This window comes from Schistocerca cancellata, chromosome 3 (assembly GCF_023864275.1).
Source record: "Schistocerca cancellata isolate TAMUIC-IGC-003103 chromosome 3, iqSchCanc2.1, whole genome shotgun sequence".
NCBI lineage: Eukaryota > Metazoa > Arthropoda > Insecta > Orthoptera > Acrididae > Schistocerca > Schistocerca cancellata.
This window is the reverse complement of record NC_064628.1, coordinates 193,580,873-193,599,108: the sequence shown is the minus strand read 5'-3', so window position 1 is coordinate 193,599,108 and position 18,236 is coordinate 193,580,873.

Genomic DNA, 18,236 nt, shown 5'->3' with positions numbered 1-18,236 from the left:
CAGGATTCGAACCTGCGACCGTAGCGGTCGCGCGGTTCCAGACTGTAGCGCCTAGAACCGCTCGGTCACTCCGGTCGGCTAAATGCATCTGTGAATAATGATTGGCATGGGAGAGTTTTAGCGCGAAAATGATCTCGAAGAATTGTTTCGATTGGCTGGTCATTTTTACCAACCAATCAGAGTTAAGCAATTCCCGCGCATTGCCTGAGCCATCAAATAACAACTGTAGATGTAGCAAATATATTTTCAACATGGATGCCATAAACAATCTTGCCTTCCCGTTCTCATGAAACTTGACGAATTTAGCTTCATTTTAACAGTATTTCTATTCGTTCAATTCTGTGTATTGCCTCCTCTTCTGACACTGTGTACGCTTCGACAACCAAGCGTGAAATGTCATTCAGATTCGTTTACAGCGTTAGAAATTTTCTACGCGTATTTCTACGTCGCATCAGGGAAACTTGCGCAGTGTTCCCCTCTATTTTCACGCTTCAAGCCGTGTGTGCGTTCGTTGCCTTGGCTACTAGCTTGTTTCCATCCCTCCGAAGAGAGTTAGCGCTTAGTTGGAGAACGGAGGGTTCTTATAATCCGCTTTGTGGCTATTGTCCCATGCTGACAGTGGAGTTTCAACATGTATGTATAACTAGGCTTCTACATCAGCGTCAGCACTCTGACCAGCTCCGAGTTTAACAGAGACATCGTGGAGGTGAAGTTCACTAGGCAACATCTCGGGTTTATTTAAAAGTGAGAACTGCGCAGATGAGGAACTATGGCTTCAGTAATATCATGTTAGTTTTCTGTGTTTTTGATTTCCAAGGGCCATATTCCAAAATATTCCATGTTGATACTGAGTCTGAACAAATATTTTACATTACCATTTCGAGTGCTAAGAACTGACTTGTTTTAATTTCGGAGCTCAAACCGTTACTGGTGCAGATTAGTTTCAAATAATAGGTCTGACTATTAAAATTGAGGTGGCTGTGTGTTCTATGGTACGGACAGCTGAGGTAGTCTCAACTAATTGAAGAAATCTACGGAAAAATAAAATCCCGAACAACCAGCACTTAAGATCAATAGTTACGTATTTGCTGCCTTTGAGCGTAATCAACTGCAAAGAAGCTCATAGGTGGTGGAGGGCAACTAGACGAATAATTCTTCCTACGAGATATACAGTACTGCGAGTGCTAAACTTTAGTGAAGCGAGTTACGAAAATGCACTGACCGCAAATGGACCGTTACAGTGTCAGTTCACCTACGGCTGGCATTAAAGGAACTGTCTGTACAAAAAGCATAGGGATTTATAGGCTACATTTCTCGTTTACACGATCCACGGGCGTGGGCAAAGGCAGCCTATTCCGGGTGACTGATTTCCGTGCATCATGGAACTGTCTGAAGTGTGTTCGTCTTCCTTGGTGTGTCGGTGCGAAGAAGGGTTCATTGCCCTCTTTTTAGTACAAATAATATAAATAATTGTAGCCCGTCCTGTAAGGCTGTCTGTTGCTGCTTCTGCTCTGCTGGAAGGGCGACCCAACCTAGAACGCTCCTGGATTATGAGGTCGCACGGGTAAAAGGTAGGAACCACGTATTTACAGCAGGCCTGATACAGCTGCATCCTTCGACACCGTGACAAGACCTTCCTTTAAGATAACAGCTGTATTCAGCGTCTCCGGCCGTACGAGACAGCCGGGCCGTTCCTGGATGGAACTGTGGTCGGTGGGAGTCACAGCAAGAGCGTTTTCTCTAGTGTGTGTTCATCCGTACCAGTTCGTACTTCTGACTTCTCCCCTCACTCTTGAATGATAACGATTAAGACAGCATTTGCCTTGTAGACAGACTGTCTAGGAGCATGAGACGACCAGTATGTCAGTGCTACTGCTGACGCCGGGTGGTGTAGTGAGCGTTCGTCGCAGAGTGGAAAGAGGTTGGGTGGCAAGCGGCGTGAAATTGGCCTGTCGGGTTCCGGCACACGCGGGGAGGCGCAAAGTTTGTCCGACAGCTTTTTCAGCATTCCCAGGAGGGCCCTGGGGCAGCCTACGAGTACATGGCGGAACGGCGCGACACTTTGCGGCTCAGAGCACGGCCGACATTGCCGCGGCTCCTTTGCCCTAGGGACCTGACGGTGCCACCTGCCTCACCGCCTGGACTCTCTGCGGCTTTCCGCTGCTGAAGCTGTAAATACGACCGCCACTTCCCTCTAACATCTGGTTTAATAGCTGCGGCGACACCAAAGTTCCTGCACATCCAGCCTAACACAAAAATGGACGATATAAACGTACGAAGGAACTCATGACTTTATCGCTGCAGTTCTTGTTGTCGTTTTCGTAAGGAGGCTCGTTTGATGCAGCTCTCCACGCTATTCTATACGTTTCAGTCCTCTTCTTCCTTGCATAACTAATATAGCCTTCGTTCAGTGGAACTTGCTTACTGTATTGAAGAGTTCGTCTCCCTCCAAGTGTTTTAACAACCTTCGCTCTTCCTTTCATTATTTAATTGGCGAGCGTGCGTTCTTTTTTATGTTTACCTGTCTGTCTTACTTTTATTTTCTTTAAGTATTTGTATTTCTTTGTATGTGTCATCAGATTTAAGTTGTTGCGCTTTATTAAGTTTCTCAAAAGTTTTATTTTTGCTCATCTATCCACTTTTTGTTTCTATTATATGAAAGTTTTGTTAAACTAAATGTTCTTTTGGCAGTAATTTCATTTAATTATCACGTTCTTTGATTTACCAATCTAATTTTCAACATTCCTCTGTAGCACCACAATTGAAGAGTTACTATTCTCTTCTTGAACTGCTTTTCCTCCATGCTAAACTTCCGTACAAGGCTACACCTCATAGATATTATTTCAGGAAAAGTGTTCCTAAGTCTTACATTTACAGCACATTCCATAATCACTAACTCCTGTTTTTCAGAAACTCTTTCATTGCTATTGACATTCTGCATTTTGTATGCTCTTGACTTTGGCTGCCATCAGTCATTTTGCTGTTCACTTAACAGTGACCTACTTTCTTTGTCTGATTCTCTCATATATTTATATCAGCATTACCTGACTTAATTCAACTACATCCTATAATCCCTGTTTTGATTTGGTTTTATGCTGATCAGCCAGAACATTGCAATTACCTATTAAATAAACAGTATGTCCCCCTTTGGCTCGGATAACAACGGCGACGCTTGGTAGCATAGAAGAAATGAGGCCTTTGTAGGTCGCTGGAGGGAGTTGGTACCACACCGGCACATACAGGTTACCTAATCCCCGTAAATTCCTGGGAAAGGGTGATGAGGTCTGTCTCCACGTTTAATCACGTCCGAGATTTGTGCGATCTGGATCAGATCTGACTAATCTGACTAATTAAAGGAGGGGCCGTTGGAGGGGGCAGCACGCCAATTCGAACTCGCCGCTGAGTTCCTCGAACCACTCCACCACCACACTCCTGAATTTGAGACATGGCACTTTTTTTTTTTTGGTCATCAGTCTACTGACTGGTTTGATGCGGCCCGCCACGAATTCCTTTCCTGTGCTAACCTCTTCATCTCAGAGTAGCACTTGCAACCTACGTCCTCAATTATTTGCTTGACGTATTCCAATCTCTGTCTTCCTCTACAGTTTTTGCCCTCTACAGCTTCCTCTAGTACCATGGAAGTCATTCCCTCATGTCTTAGCAGATGTCCTATCTTCCTGTCCCTTCTCCTTATCAGTGTTTTCCACATATTCCTTTCCTCTCCGATTCTGCGTAGAACCTCCTCATTCCTTTCCTTATCAGTCCACCTAATTTTCAACATTCGTCTATAGCACCACATCTCAAATGCTTCGATTCTCTTCTGTTCCGGTTTTCCCGCAGTCCATGTTTCACTACCATACAATGCTGTACTCCAGACGTACATCCTCAGAAATTTCTTCCTCAAGTTAAGGCCGGTATTTGATATTAGTAGACTTCTCTTGGCCAGAAATGCCTTTTTTGCCGTAGCGAGTCTGCTTTTGATGTCCTTCTTGCTCCGTCCGTCATTGGTTATTTTACTGCCTAGGTAGCAGAATTCCTTAACTTCATTGACTTCGTGACCATCAATCCTGATGCTAAGTTTCTCGCTGTTCTCATTTCTACTACTTCTCATTACCTTCGTCTTTCTCCGATTTACTCTCAAACCATACTGTGTACACGTTAGACTGTTCATTCCGTTCAGCAGATTATTTAATTCTTCTTCACTTTCACTCAGGATAGCAATGTCATCAGCGAATCGTATCATTGATATCCTTTCACCTTGTATTTTAATTCCACTCCTGAACCTTTCTTTTATTTCCATCATTGCTTCCTCGATGTACAGATTGACGAGTAGGGGCGAAAGGCTACAGCCTTGTCTTACACCCTTCTTAATACGAGCACTTCGTTCTTGATCGTCCACTCTTATTATTCCCTCTTGGTTGTTGTACATATTGTATACCCGTCTCTCCCTATAGCTTACCCCTACTTTTTTCAGAATCTCGAACAGCTTGCACCATTTTATATTGTCAAACGCTTTTTCCAGGTGGACAAATCCTATGAAAGTGTCTTGATTTACTTTAGCCTTGCTTCCATTATTAGCCGTAACCTCAGAATTGCCTCTCTCGTCCCTTTACTTTTCCTAAAGCCAAACTGATCGTCACTTAGCGCATTCTCAATTTTCTTTTCCAGACTTCTGTATATTATTCTTGTAAGCAGCTTCGATTCATGAGCTGTTAAGCTGATTGTGCGATAATTCTGGCACTTGTCAGCTCTTGCCGTCTTCGGAATTGTGTGGATGATGCTTTTCCGAAAGTCAGATGGTATATCGCCAGACTCATATATTCTACACACCAAAATGAATAGTCGTTTAGTTGCCACTTCCCCCAATGATTTTAGAAATTCTGATGGAATGTTATCTATCCCTTCTGTCTTATTTGACCGTAAGTCCTCCAAAGCTCTTTTAAATTCCGATTCTAATACTGGATGCCCTATCTCTTCTAAATCGACTCATGTTTCTTCTTCTATCACATCAGACAAATCTTCACCCTCATAGAGGCTTTCAATGTATTCTTTCCACCTATCTGCTCTCTCCTCTGCATTTAACAGTGGAATTCCCGTTGCACTCTTAATGTTGCCACCGTTGCTTTTAAAGTCACCATAGGCTGTTTTGATTTTCTGTATGCTGAGTCTGTCCTTCCAACCATCATATCTTTTTCTATGTCTTCACGTTTTTCCTGCAGCCATTTCGTCTTAGCTTGCCTGCACTTCCTATTTATTTCATTCCTCAGCGACTTGTATTTCTGTATTCCTGATTTTCCCGGAACATGTTTGTACTTCCTCCTTTCATCAATCAACTGGAGTATTTCTTCTGTTACCCATGGTTTCTTCGCAACTACCTTCTTTGTACCTATGTTTTCCTTCCCAACTGCTGTGATGGCCCTTTTTAGAGATGTCCATTCCTCTTCAACTGTACTGCCCACCGCGCTATTCGTTATTGCTGTATCTATAGCGTTAGAGAACTTCAAACGTATTTCGTCATTCCTTAGTACTTCCGTATCCCACTTCTTAGAGTATTGATTCTTCCTGACTAATGTCTTGAACTTCAGCCTACTCTTCATCACTACTATATTGTGATCTGAGTCTATATCTGCTCCTGGGTACGCCTTACAATCCAGTATCTGGTTTCGGAATCTCTGTCTGACCATGATGTAATCTAATTGAAATCTTCCCGTATCTCCCGGCCTTTTCCAAGTATACCTCCTCCTCTTGTGATTCTTGAACAGGGTATTCGCTATTACTAGCTGAAACTTGTTACAGAACTCAATTAGTCTTTCTCCTCTTTCATTCCTTGTCCCAAGCCCATATTCCCCTGTAACCTTTTCTTCTACTCCTTCCCCTACAACCGCATTCCAGTCGCCCATGACTATTAGAATTTTGTCCCCCTTTACATACTGCATTACTCTTTCAATATCCTCATACACTTTCTCTATCTGTTCATCTTCAGCTTGCGACGTCGGCATGTGTACCTGAGCTATCGTTGTCGGTGTTTGGTCTGCTGTCGATTCTGATTAGAACAACCCGGTCACTGAACTGTTCACAGTAACACACCCTCTGCCCTACCTTCCTATTCATAACGAATCCTACACCTGTTATACCATTTTCTGCTGCTGTTGATATTACCCGACACTCATTTGTCCAGAAATCCTTGTCTTCCTTCCACTTCACTTCACTGACCCCTACTATATCTAGATTGAGCCTTTACATTTCCCTTTTCAGATTTTCTAGTTTCCCTACCACGTTCAAGCATCTGACATTCCACGCCCCGACTCGTAGTACGTTATCCTTTCGTAGATTATTCAATCTTTTTCTCATGATAACCTCCCCCTTGGCAGTCCCCTCCCGGAGATCCGAATGGGGGACTTTTCTGGAATCTTTTGCCAATGGAGGGATGGTCATGACACTTCTTCAGTTACAGGCCACATGTCCTGTGGATACACGTTACGTGTCTTTAATGCAGTGGTTTCCATTGCCTTCTGCATCCTCATGTCGTTGCTGATTCTTCCGCCTTTCGGGGCAATTTCCCACCCCTAGGACAAGAGAGTGCCCCGAACCTCTATCCGCTCCTCCGCCCTCTTTGACAAGGCCGTTGGCAGAATGAGGCTGACTTCTTATGCCGGAAGTCCTCGGCCGCCAATGCTGATTATTTATCAAAATTTAGGCAGTGGCGGTGATCGAACCCGGGACCGAAGACGTTTTTGATTATGAATCAAAGACGCTACCCCTAGACCACGGGTACATTATTATGTGGAAATGCAGCAGTGACGTCGGGAAAAATAATCGTCATGGAGGGGTGAACGTCGTCTTCACCATCATGGTACCTTGCACCAGCTCCACTGGTCTCATGGATGCCGAAGTGAATGTTCCCCTGAGCGTAATGCCTGTGGATTCTCGCATTCTTTCTGGAAACATTTGATGGGCTTATACCAATAGTGGTACAAGTCCATTATTGTTCATTCTGAGATGCAGAGTCCTATAGGTAAATGAGCGCTGAAAAAACCTGCAGTTGAGATACCAGAAATATTCAAGTATATATACTGGAATATTTCTGGTATTCAACTGCAGATTTTTCAGCGCTCATTTACCTTTAGGACTCAGAATGAACAAAAGTGGACTTGTACCACTATTGAAATAAGCCCTTCATTTATGAAGCATGTGTTGCCACTTTGATGCTTATTGTTAACAGGAAAGCTGCAACTGTTACCAGACTCATTAATGAAAGCTTTATGGAATTTTTTTAAAAAAGTTGCTGTATCCCGGTCAACAAAACGTTGGAACTGAAGAACATCTGAAAAGTGTCCCCTCATCTTCACTGCTAACCATAGTGGGCAGTAGTTACGTCAAACAACTTATTTTAGAAATTATTAATGTTCTTCATATCATAACAACCTAATGTGATTACTCAAGTGGAGACACTCTTATGATGTTATGTGATAGCACTGCTTCCAACTGTTCCATCAAATCGTAGCTTGGTGGGTGACCACCCCTACAAACTACGCCGGTTCCAAGAGTTCCGGAACCTGTACAGTAAACTGGAATATAGATCAACATAAACATAATTTCCACCATTTTTATTCCCCATGAAAACCACACATTGAATGTTGTACCACCCTATAGCGAGACCTTCAAAGTTGGTGGTCCAGAATGCTGTACGCACCGGTACCTCTAATACCCTGTAGCACGTCCTCTTGCATTGACGCATGCCTGTATTCGTCGTGGCATACTATCCAAAAGTTCATCAAGACATTGTTGGTACAGATTGTCCAACTCCTCAACGGCGATTCGGCGTAGGTTCCTCAGAGTGGTTGGTGGGCCACGTAGTCCATAAACAGCCCTTTTCAATCTATTCCAGGCATGTTCGATAGGATTCATGTCTGGAGAACATGCTGACCACTGTAGTCGAGAGATATCATTACCCCGAAGGAAGTCATTCACAAGATGTGCACGATGGGGGCGCGAATTGTCGACCATGAAGACCAATACCTTGCCAATATCCTGCCGATATGTTTGCATTATCGGTCAGAGGATGCCATTCACGTATTGTACAGCTGTTACGGTGCCTTCCACGACTACCAGCGGAGTAAGTCGGCCCCACATAGTGCCACCCCAAAACAGCAGGGAACCTCCACCTTGCTGTACTCGCTGGACGGTGTGTCTAAAGCGTTCAGCATGAACGGGTTGCTTCCAAACTCGTCTTCGACGATTATCTGGTTGAAGAGATATGCGACACTCATTGTTGAAGAGGACGTGATGCCAGTCCTGAGCGGTCCATTCTGAATCTTGTTGGGCCTATCTGTACCGCGCTGCTTGGTTTCGTGATTGCAAAGGTCGACCTCGCCATGGACTTCGGGAGTTAAGTTGCGTATCATGCAGCCTACTGCGCACAGTTTGAGTCGTAACACGACGTCCTGTGGCTGCACGCGAAGCATTATTCAACATGGTGGCGTTGCAGTCAGGTTTCCTCCGAGCCACAATCAGTAGGTAGTGGTCATTCTACAGTAACAGCCCTTAGGTGGCCTGAGCGAGGCATGTCACTGACAGTTCCCGTCTCTCCGTATCTCCTCCATGTCCGAAAAACATTGCTTTTTTTCACTCCGCGACGCTTGGACACTTCCCTTGTTGAGAGGCCTTCCTGTCAAAAGTAACAATGCGGACGCTATAGAACCGCAATATTGACCGTTTAAGCATGGTTGAACTACAGACAACATGAGCCATGTACCTCTTTCGAGGTGGAATGACTGGAAGTGATCGGCTGTCGGATCCCCTCCGTCTAATAGGAGCTGCTCATGCATTGTTTACATCTTTGGGCGGGTGTTCAAATGGTTCAAATGGCTCTGAGCACTATGGGACTTAACATCTGTGGTCATCAGTCCCCTAGAACTTAGAACTACTTAAACCTAACTAACCTAAGGACATCACACACATCCATGCCCGAGGCAGGATTCGAACCTGCGACCGTAGCGGTCACGCGGTTCCAGACTGAAGCGCCTAGAACCGCACGGCCACACTGGCCGGCTTGGGCGGGTGTAGTGACATCTCTGAACAGTCAAATGGAGTGTGTGTGTGGATACAATGTCCACAGTCAACATCTATCTTCAGGAGTTCTGGGAACCGGGATTATGCAAAACTTTTTTCATATGTGTATTTTTGGCCTGGTTGTATTCTTATGCCAGCACTCCTATCTTCCAGGTGCTATACTTGTAACTGCTGCCATGACGACTCAAATTTTTCATATTCACACTGTCCCTACTTGCGCAACAAAGGCTTCTTGTGGCTGTTTCCAACTACCATCAATCCAGATTATTACGCTCAGTCAAAATTAAAATGTCTCCTTATCCGAAATTAGGATGACGAGGCAATTTCACGAGTCTCACTTTCATAAAAACTCACATCCATACACTCAGACTTCTATCTGCTCCGTTATCCACATTACTATTTTCATCTGCAGTATTAGTAACTATGACATTAGCGTAAGCCATGAGCTGACATAGCAGTAACACTACTCCATCCGTAGGTACATGATGGCATTACATCTTCCTACATTTCTTCTATCAGATGTATAGTTATTCCGTAAATAACTGGTGTCAGTAGGATGCAAGAATGGTTTATTAAAACGATAGTTCAATAATATTCACATCAGACGGCACTGCCTTCTATGGAAATGAAATTATTGCATTTTTCTTGAAGTCTGATTATATTTCTAGTATTTCTGCCTGTCTCATGTATATATTGCACATAAGGTGTTGTAGTTTGGCTTTCCTAGTGATCTAAGTAATTCTGGGCGACTGTCGTCTACTCCATGGTATTTGTACTGGTTTATGTCTTTCAGAGCTATGTCAAATTCTCTTCAAACCATAAAAATGTTCCTTTTGATCTTCATTTATTTCCTCTTCGCTCAGAGTAGTTGTGTCTAAAACGTTCGTTTTCTTCATACTGACAAGAAATGTACTCCTTACACCTTTCAATCTTCCTTTCTTTACTTGGGATGGAATTTTCAAAGTGATTACACCAATGATTGTGCCCGCATCTCGTGGTCGTGCGGTAGCGTTCTCGCTTCCCACGCCCGGGTTCCCGGGTTCGATTCCCGGCGGGGTCAGGGATTTTCTCTGCCTCGTGATGGCTGGGTGTTGTGTGCTGTCCTTAGGTTAGTTAGGTTTAAGTAGTTCTAAGTTCTAGTGGACTGATGACCATCGATGTTAAGTCCCATAGTGCTCAGAGCCAGCCAACAATGATTGTATGCAACATGAATGTTAAACTTGACAATATTTATAGAGGAAAGTAAAATTATCTTCATATTCCATGAAATTCACCAGTGATAGCCTTTGTCAAATTGTCGCAGAACAATTAGATCCTCCATGTAATGTAGTTTTGAATTGTATTAAACAGTAATTGACAACATCATGGTCAGAGTTTTCTTTTTTGAATAGTATTAGAACACTTATAACAACGTCAATCTTGCATACTGGCCAGAATAACGTAGGCTGCTCACCTAGGTATAATCTACGTTTTGTTTACATCTACATTAACAAAATGAAAAGCAAAAGCATTTGCAGTCTGGGGAGATAAATAATTATACAATTATACAACACATAAATTCTACATCTAAAAGAAATATTATAACCATTTTGCAATAACTGAATTCCTGATTGAATATTGCGTATTGAAAGACACAATCAGTATCTCAGCTGATAGCATGAGAGGCAGTTCAAAGAATCCAACAAAACATTTAAACTAAAAGTGAATCCTATGAAAAGTATGAATCTGGACACTTACGTCCCGTGTAATCAGTCTGCAATTCCTGTTCAATATTGGTAAGCATACTACCAAAATTACAGAACTTTAGTTTACAGCTTTTTTCACACTCTCGCAAATATAATATACATTTCCTTATATGCAATACTAGCGGTTGTTTCCAACCAGTCAGAATCCAACATTTCGTGTGACTTAATCACAATTATTATTTCACGTTCCTTCGTATTTTAATGTCCGACACCAAGAGCATGAGACGTTTGATGTTTGTAAAAGTGATCGAAATTTAGCTTGAATAAACGGATCAGGATACTCGAGATATCTTATTTAAGCTAACACTCACACTCTCTTCCTTGATAACATTAGATACGTTCAAATATGGAATAGGAAATAGTAAAGCGTCATTAATTTAGAGAAAGCAGCATTTATTATTAACTACAGAATAATGTTCATGAGACAAGTTTCTCACATCTTGTAAGAATGCAAAGTCTTTATCTTCTTAAAAGCTACCATAAACATAAAATTTGAGGTTATATCAGTAATCTGTAGAATTTAAATTTTTATGTAGTATTACTTTAGCTGAACCATTTATTCATCTCCACACATGATTATTACCCTCGTTTCAGTACGACCCTCTGTTTTGCCAAGTTGGGACTACTTACCGCAAGATCGAATTAAAGTATAAAATTTGATAAGAGCCTACAATATTGCATTTTATGCGATAATAAGGCAGATTAGTATCTTTGTTAGTTCATATTATTTGAACCGAGAACATATCTTACCAGAAGACGAACAAAGTTACTAACAAGTATAAAATGCATGGAAATCTACAATAAAGCAGTACGAAAAACCAACAGCCCAACTTAGCGAGGACTATTTGCGCCGAGCTGTTACTCCAGCCGGCCGCTGTGGTCTAGCGGTTCTAGGCGCGCAGTCCGGAACCGCGCGACTGCTACGGTAGCAGGTTCGAATCCTGTCTCGGGTATGGATGTGTGTGATGTCCTTAGGTTAGTTAGGTTTAAGTAGTTCTAAGTTCTGGGAGACTGATGACCACAGATGTTAAGTCCCATAGTGCTCAGAGCCATTTGAACCATTTTGTTAGTCCAGGCCAGTCTAGTGTCCAACGTCCTGATGTCTCTCAGGCGAGAAATAGCTACATGTAACGAACAACGGAACTGCCTCACACAATCCCTCGACCAGTATCGCGCTTCCTCTCTGGCAACAACTATCGATGCACATGATAAATCTATATGAGGGTTTAATCGCTGGCCTCTGTTGTGATGTAAGTTTCATATATGATTTAAGCGGCGGCACAGCATCTGTTCACGTTGGTTTCGTCTGTCAGTGCATCCACCAGCCCCTCGTATCACCAAAACACAGCACGAAACCATCGACATAGACTGCATTCGACGACAAGTATCAAATCTAATCAGCTAACCACTAACAGATCTACGCTGTTGAGCCGTTCTACATGATGACGTTCTACTGAATTTGATTTACTGAAACAACTGACTAAGTACACAGATCAAAATATTTTGCATCACCTTGGTTCTGAGAGTTCCGGAACCTGTACAAAATTTTGGAATAGAGATCAACATAAACATTATTTCCGCCATTTTTATTGCTCATGAAAACAACACATTACATGTTGTACCACCATACAAAGAGCCCTTCAGATGTGTTGCTCAAGATTTCTGTACACACCGTTAGTAGGGGGACAAGGAGGTTGCCACCCCACTCTACATTATTGCCTAATTTATTCAAGATGGCGGCGATGACGTCACCCAAGATGGCGGCATGTGGACTTGGCAACAGGGCATGACGTCATCAAAGATGGCGGATTTTGGAGGGAAAATAGTCCAATTGTGCTACATCCACTAACCTAAGCCTCCAGAAGAAAAAATATGGCGGGAAGTTTGAATTCCAACAGGATAATGCATGAGAAGACTGTACTTATATTTATTATTATTATTCACTATCATTTATTAACATTCATTATCATTTATTATTATTTATTATCATATATTTTTATTTATTATCATTTATTATTATTTATTATTATTGACCTGCCTCCACTAGAAACTTACCTCCAAATTCAAATTCCAACATGATGTTGTTGTTGTTGTGGTCTTCAGTCCTGAGACTGGTTTGATGCAGCTCTCCACGCTACTCTATCCTGTGCAAGCTTCTTCATCTCCCAGTATCTACTGCAACATACATCCTTCTGAATCTGCTTAGTGTATTCATCTCTTGGTCTCCCTCTACGATTTTTACCCTCCACACTGCCCTCCAATGTTAAATTTGTGATCCCTTGATGCCTCAAAAAATGTCCTACCAACCGATCCCTTCTTCTAGTCAAGTTGTGCCACAAACTTCTCTTCTCCCCAATCCTATTCAATACCTCCTCATTAGTTACGTGATCTACCCACCTTATCTTCAGCATTCTTCTGTAGCACCACATTTCGAAAGCTTCTATTCTCTTCTTGTCCAAACTAGTTATCGTCCATGTTTCACTTCCATACATGACTACACTCCATACAAATACTTTCAGAAATGACTTCCTGACACGTAAATCTATACTCGATGTTAACAAATTCCTCTTCTTGAGAAACGCTTTCCTTGCCATTGCCAGTCTACATTTTATATCCTCTCTACTTCGACCATCATCGGTTATTTTACTCCCTAAATAGCAAAACTCCTTTACTACTTTAAGTGTCTCATTTCTAATCTAATTCCCTCAGCATCACCCGACTTAATTTGACTACATTCCATTATCCTCGTTTTACTTTTGTTGATGTTCATCTTATATCCTCCTTTCAAGACACTGTCCATTCCGTTCAATTGCTCTTCCAAGTCCTTTGCTGTCTCTGACAGAATTACAAAGTCATCGGTGAACCTCAAAGTTTTTACTTCTTCTCCATGAATTTTAATACCTACTCCGAATTTTTCTTTTGTTTCCTTTACTGCTTGCTCAATATACAGATTGAATAACATCGGGGAGAGGCTACAACCCTGTCTTACTCCTTTCCCAACCACTGCTTCCCTTTCATGCCCCTCGACTCTTACAACTGCCATCTGGTTTCTGTACAAACTGTAAATTGCCTTTCGCTCCCTGTATTTTACCCCTACCACCTTCAGAATTTGAAAGAGAGTATTCCAGTTAACATTGTCAAAACATTTCTGTGAGTCTACAAATGCTAGAAACGTAGGTTTGCCTTTTCTTACTCTTTCTTCTAAGATAAGTCTTAAGGTCAGTATTGCCTCATGTGTTCCAACATTTCTACGGAATCCAAACTGATCTTCCCCGAGGTCGGCTTCTACCAGTTTTTCCATTCGTCTGTAAAGAATTCGCGTTAGTATTTTGCAGCTGTGACTTATTAAACTGATAGTTCGGTAATTTTCACATCTGTCAACACCTGCTTTCTTTGCGATTGGAATTATTATATTCTTCTTGAAGTCTGAGGGTATTTCGCCTGTCTCATACATCGTGCTCACCAGATGGTAGAGTTTTGTCATGACTGGCTCTCCCGAGGCCGTCAGTAGTTCAAATGGAATGTTGTCTACTCCCGGGTCCTTGTTTCGACTCAGGTCTTTCAGTGCTCTGTCAAACTCTTCACGCAGTATCTTATCTCCCATTTCGTCTTCATCTACATCCTCTTCCATTTCCATAATATTGTCCTCAAGTACATCGCCCTTGTATAAACCCTCTATATACTCCTTCCACCTTTCTGCCTTCCCTTCTTTGCTTAGAACTGGGTTGCCATCTGAGCTCTTGATATTCATACAAGTGGTTCTCTTCTCTCCAAAGATCTCTTTAATTTTCCTGTAGGCAGTATATATCTTACCCCTAGTGAGACAAGCCTCTACATCCTTACATTTGTCCTCTAGCCATCCCCGCTTAGCCATTTTGCACTTCCTGTCGATATCATTTTTGAGACGTTTGTATTGCTTTTTGCCTGCTTCATTTACTGCATTTTTATATTTTCTCCTTTCATCAATTAAATTCAATATTTCTTCTGTTACCCAAGGATTTCTATTAGCCCTCGTCTTTTTACCTACTTGATCCTCTGCTGCCTTCACTACTTCATCCCTCAGAGCTACCCATTCTTCTTCTAGCCGTATTTCTTTCCCCCATTCCTGTCAATCGTTCCCTTATGCTCTCCCTGAAACTCTCTACAACCTCTGGTTCTTTCAGTTTATCCAGGTCCCATCTCCTTGAATTCCCACCTTTTTGCAGTTTCTTCAGTTTCAATCTGCAGTTCATAACCAATAGATTGTGGTCAGAATCCACATCTGCCCCTGGAAATGTCTTACAATTTAAAACCTGGTTCCTAAATCTCTGTCTTACCATTGTATAATCTATCTGATACCTTTTAGTATCTCCATGATTCCTCCAGGTATACAACCTTCTTTTATGATTCTTGAACCAAGTGTTGGCTATGATTAAGTTGTGCTCTGTGCAAAATTCTACCAGGCGGCTTCCTCTTTCATTTCTTACCCCCAATCTATATTCACCTACTACGTTTCCTTCTCTCCCTTTTCCTACTGCCGAATTCCAGTCACCCATGACTATTAAATTTTCGTCTCCCTTCACTATCTGAATAATTTCTTTTATTTCATCATACATTTCATCTATTTCTTCATCATCTGCAGAGGTAGTTGGCATATAAACTTGTACTACTGTAGTAGGCATGGGCTTTGTGTCTATCTTGGCCACAATAATGCGTTCACTATGCTGTTTGTAGTAGCTAACCCGCACTCCTATTTTTTTATTCATTATTAAACCTACTCCTGCATTACCCCTATTTGATTTTGTGTTTATAACCCCGTAATCACCTGACCAAAAGTCTTGTTCCTCCTGCCACCGAACTTCACTAATTCCCACTATATCTAACTTTAACCTATCCATTTCCCTTTGTAAATTTTCTAACCTACCTGCCCGATTAAGGGATCTGACATTCCACGCTCCGATCCGTAGAACGCCAGTTTTCTTTCTCCTGATAACGACGTCCTCCTGAGTAGTCCCCGCCCGGAGATCCGAATGGGGCACTATTTTACCTCCGGAATATTTTACCCAAGAGGACGCCATCATCATTTAATCATACAGTACAGCTGCATGTCCTCGGGAAAAATTACGGCTGTAGTTTCCCCTTGCTTTCAGCCGTTCGCAGTACCAGCACAGCAAGGCCGTTTTGGTTAATGTTACAAGGCCAGATCAGTCAATCATCCAGACTGTAGCCCCTGCAACTACTGAAAAGGCTGCTGCCCCTCTTCAGGAACCACACGTTTGTCTGGTCTCTCAACAGATACCCCTCCGTTGTGGTTGCACCTACGGTACGGCCATCTGTATCGCTGAGGCACGCAAGCCTCCCCACCAACGGCAAGGTCCATGGTTCATGGGGGGGGGGGGGGGGATCCATGATAATGGCTGCAAAACCTTACTTTTGTTTATTATTCATTATCATTCATTGTCATTTATTAAGATTCATTAGTATTCATTGTCATTTATTATTATTTATTATCATTTATTATTATTTATTATCATTTATTATTATTTATTATCATTTATTATTATTTATTATCCATTATTATTATTTATTATTATTGACATGCCTCCACTACAAAATTCCCTCCAAATTCAAATTCCAACATGATAATGGCTGCAAAACCATACTTTTGTTTATTATTCATTATCAGTCATTACCATTTATTAACATTCATTACCATACATTGTCATTCATTATCATCCAATATCATTCATTATCATTTATTATCATTCATTATCATTTATTATTATAGGCCTACCTCCACTAGAAAATAGCGCCAAATTCAAATTCCAACACGATATTCTCTCGGAAACTGTACTTCTATGTATTATTATCATTTATTATTTATTCAAGACGTCCGATTTTCTCGGTGAGAAAGCCATTCTCTTTACATCCATAACAAAAATCTATCACAAGTTCAAATCCCCAACACCATAATTGATCACATGTACGAGCTTTCTCCGTCACTTATCATTTTTTCACTGGTAGCCTATCATAATCGCGTCAAATAATAAACTGCACTTATATTAACGTAATTCACGTCCTTTGGTTTTGCAGGGGGGAAGGGACTGAAGACTTTATTTCAAGCTGTACGGTCATCACTTGTTCTCCAACACAGTCAGCACACACATCTCTGATATCGCAGTGCAGTCACCACGACGTCCGCGCTCCAACTGAATTAGTTCAAATCCCCCAACCACCTGGCCGGCATGCGAAGACAATGCCTGTGCCTTTCAGGTGAGGCGGCCGGTCACTAACGCAGGGGGTGAGCCCAGCGATCGTTCCCACGGCGTAAACATGTTTTCGCTGGACACGCTGGAACTTGTCCAGTTTGGTGTCACAGTGCCCCTTGTCCGCTCAACACGTGCTTTTGTCGCTTACACACGTTTCCCGCCAAAATTGTCTGCCTCGGAGCTGAATCGCACAACGGTCGGCCATTTCCCTGCAACACTTTCGGCACCACGCTCAAACCTGTCGTTGCCGACCTCACACAGCCGTCCGCCACGTGTTCCTGTGCGAGCGAGAACGCAATGCTACACTTTAGGCGGCAAAGTTTGCTCGACAGTGGAATCCGCATGACCATATAACAGCACCTTTTGACCGAACTAGAACGCCCGCTAATTGACTCGCTCTCGCGCGCGCGCGTAAATAACTGTACAATTGCTGCGCCGCCGCCCCGCTTACATCACACACCCTCCATACACGTGACGGTCATAACCTTCTGTAAATCCTCTTTATTTCAGGCATTACGGTCATGCACGTGTGTCCCAACTGACTTCTCCATGCTCACACAGCGAAACTCCAGAGCACAGCTGACGTATGCGCGGCCAGCAGAGCCCGTTCCCTGGCCCGCTGACGTCAAGCACACCCCCACGGCCAGCGCGCCCGCTGGGGAGTGGCGAGCAGTGCCTGAGGGTCCCGCCACAACGGTCGGCCGTGCCCGCGAGCACTTAACGCCGGACACGATGGGACCTGTCGACCGCGTGATGTACAAAGGATACGTTTGACGCCAGAGTTTGACCGACAGTGGAATCTACCATGACCGTATAACAGCGCGTTTGCTCGTTGTAAGAACGCTCCCTAATTCACTTTCACCACCCCGCTATATTAAAGAATTGAATTTACAATTTCATATACGTAGGCAAACGTGTTCAACTCCCTAATATGAACTACTTTTCGAGGACCAGAACGCCACCGACTCCTCCTCCTAAGAACCAGCGCCAAGTTTGAAATCTGCCAGTAAACAAAGCTCACTTGCGCTTCCGCCACCAACCTAAGAAAATTGTTTCAAACTAAGCTACCAGCACTCAGTCTCTTCCTACACGTTTCTGATAAACGGACTCACCCTACACTAGGTCATACAGACTTGCAAAACACTCCTACATAACTCATTTATAATGTTCT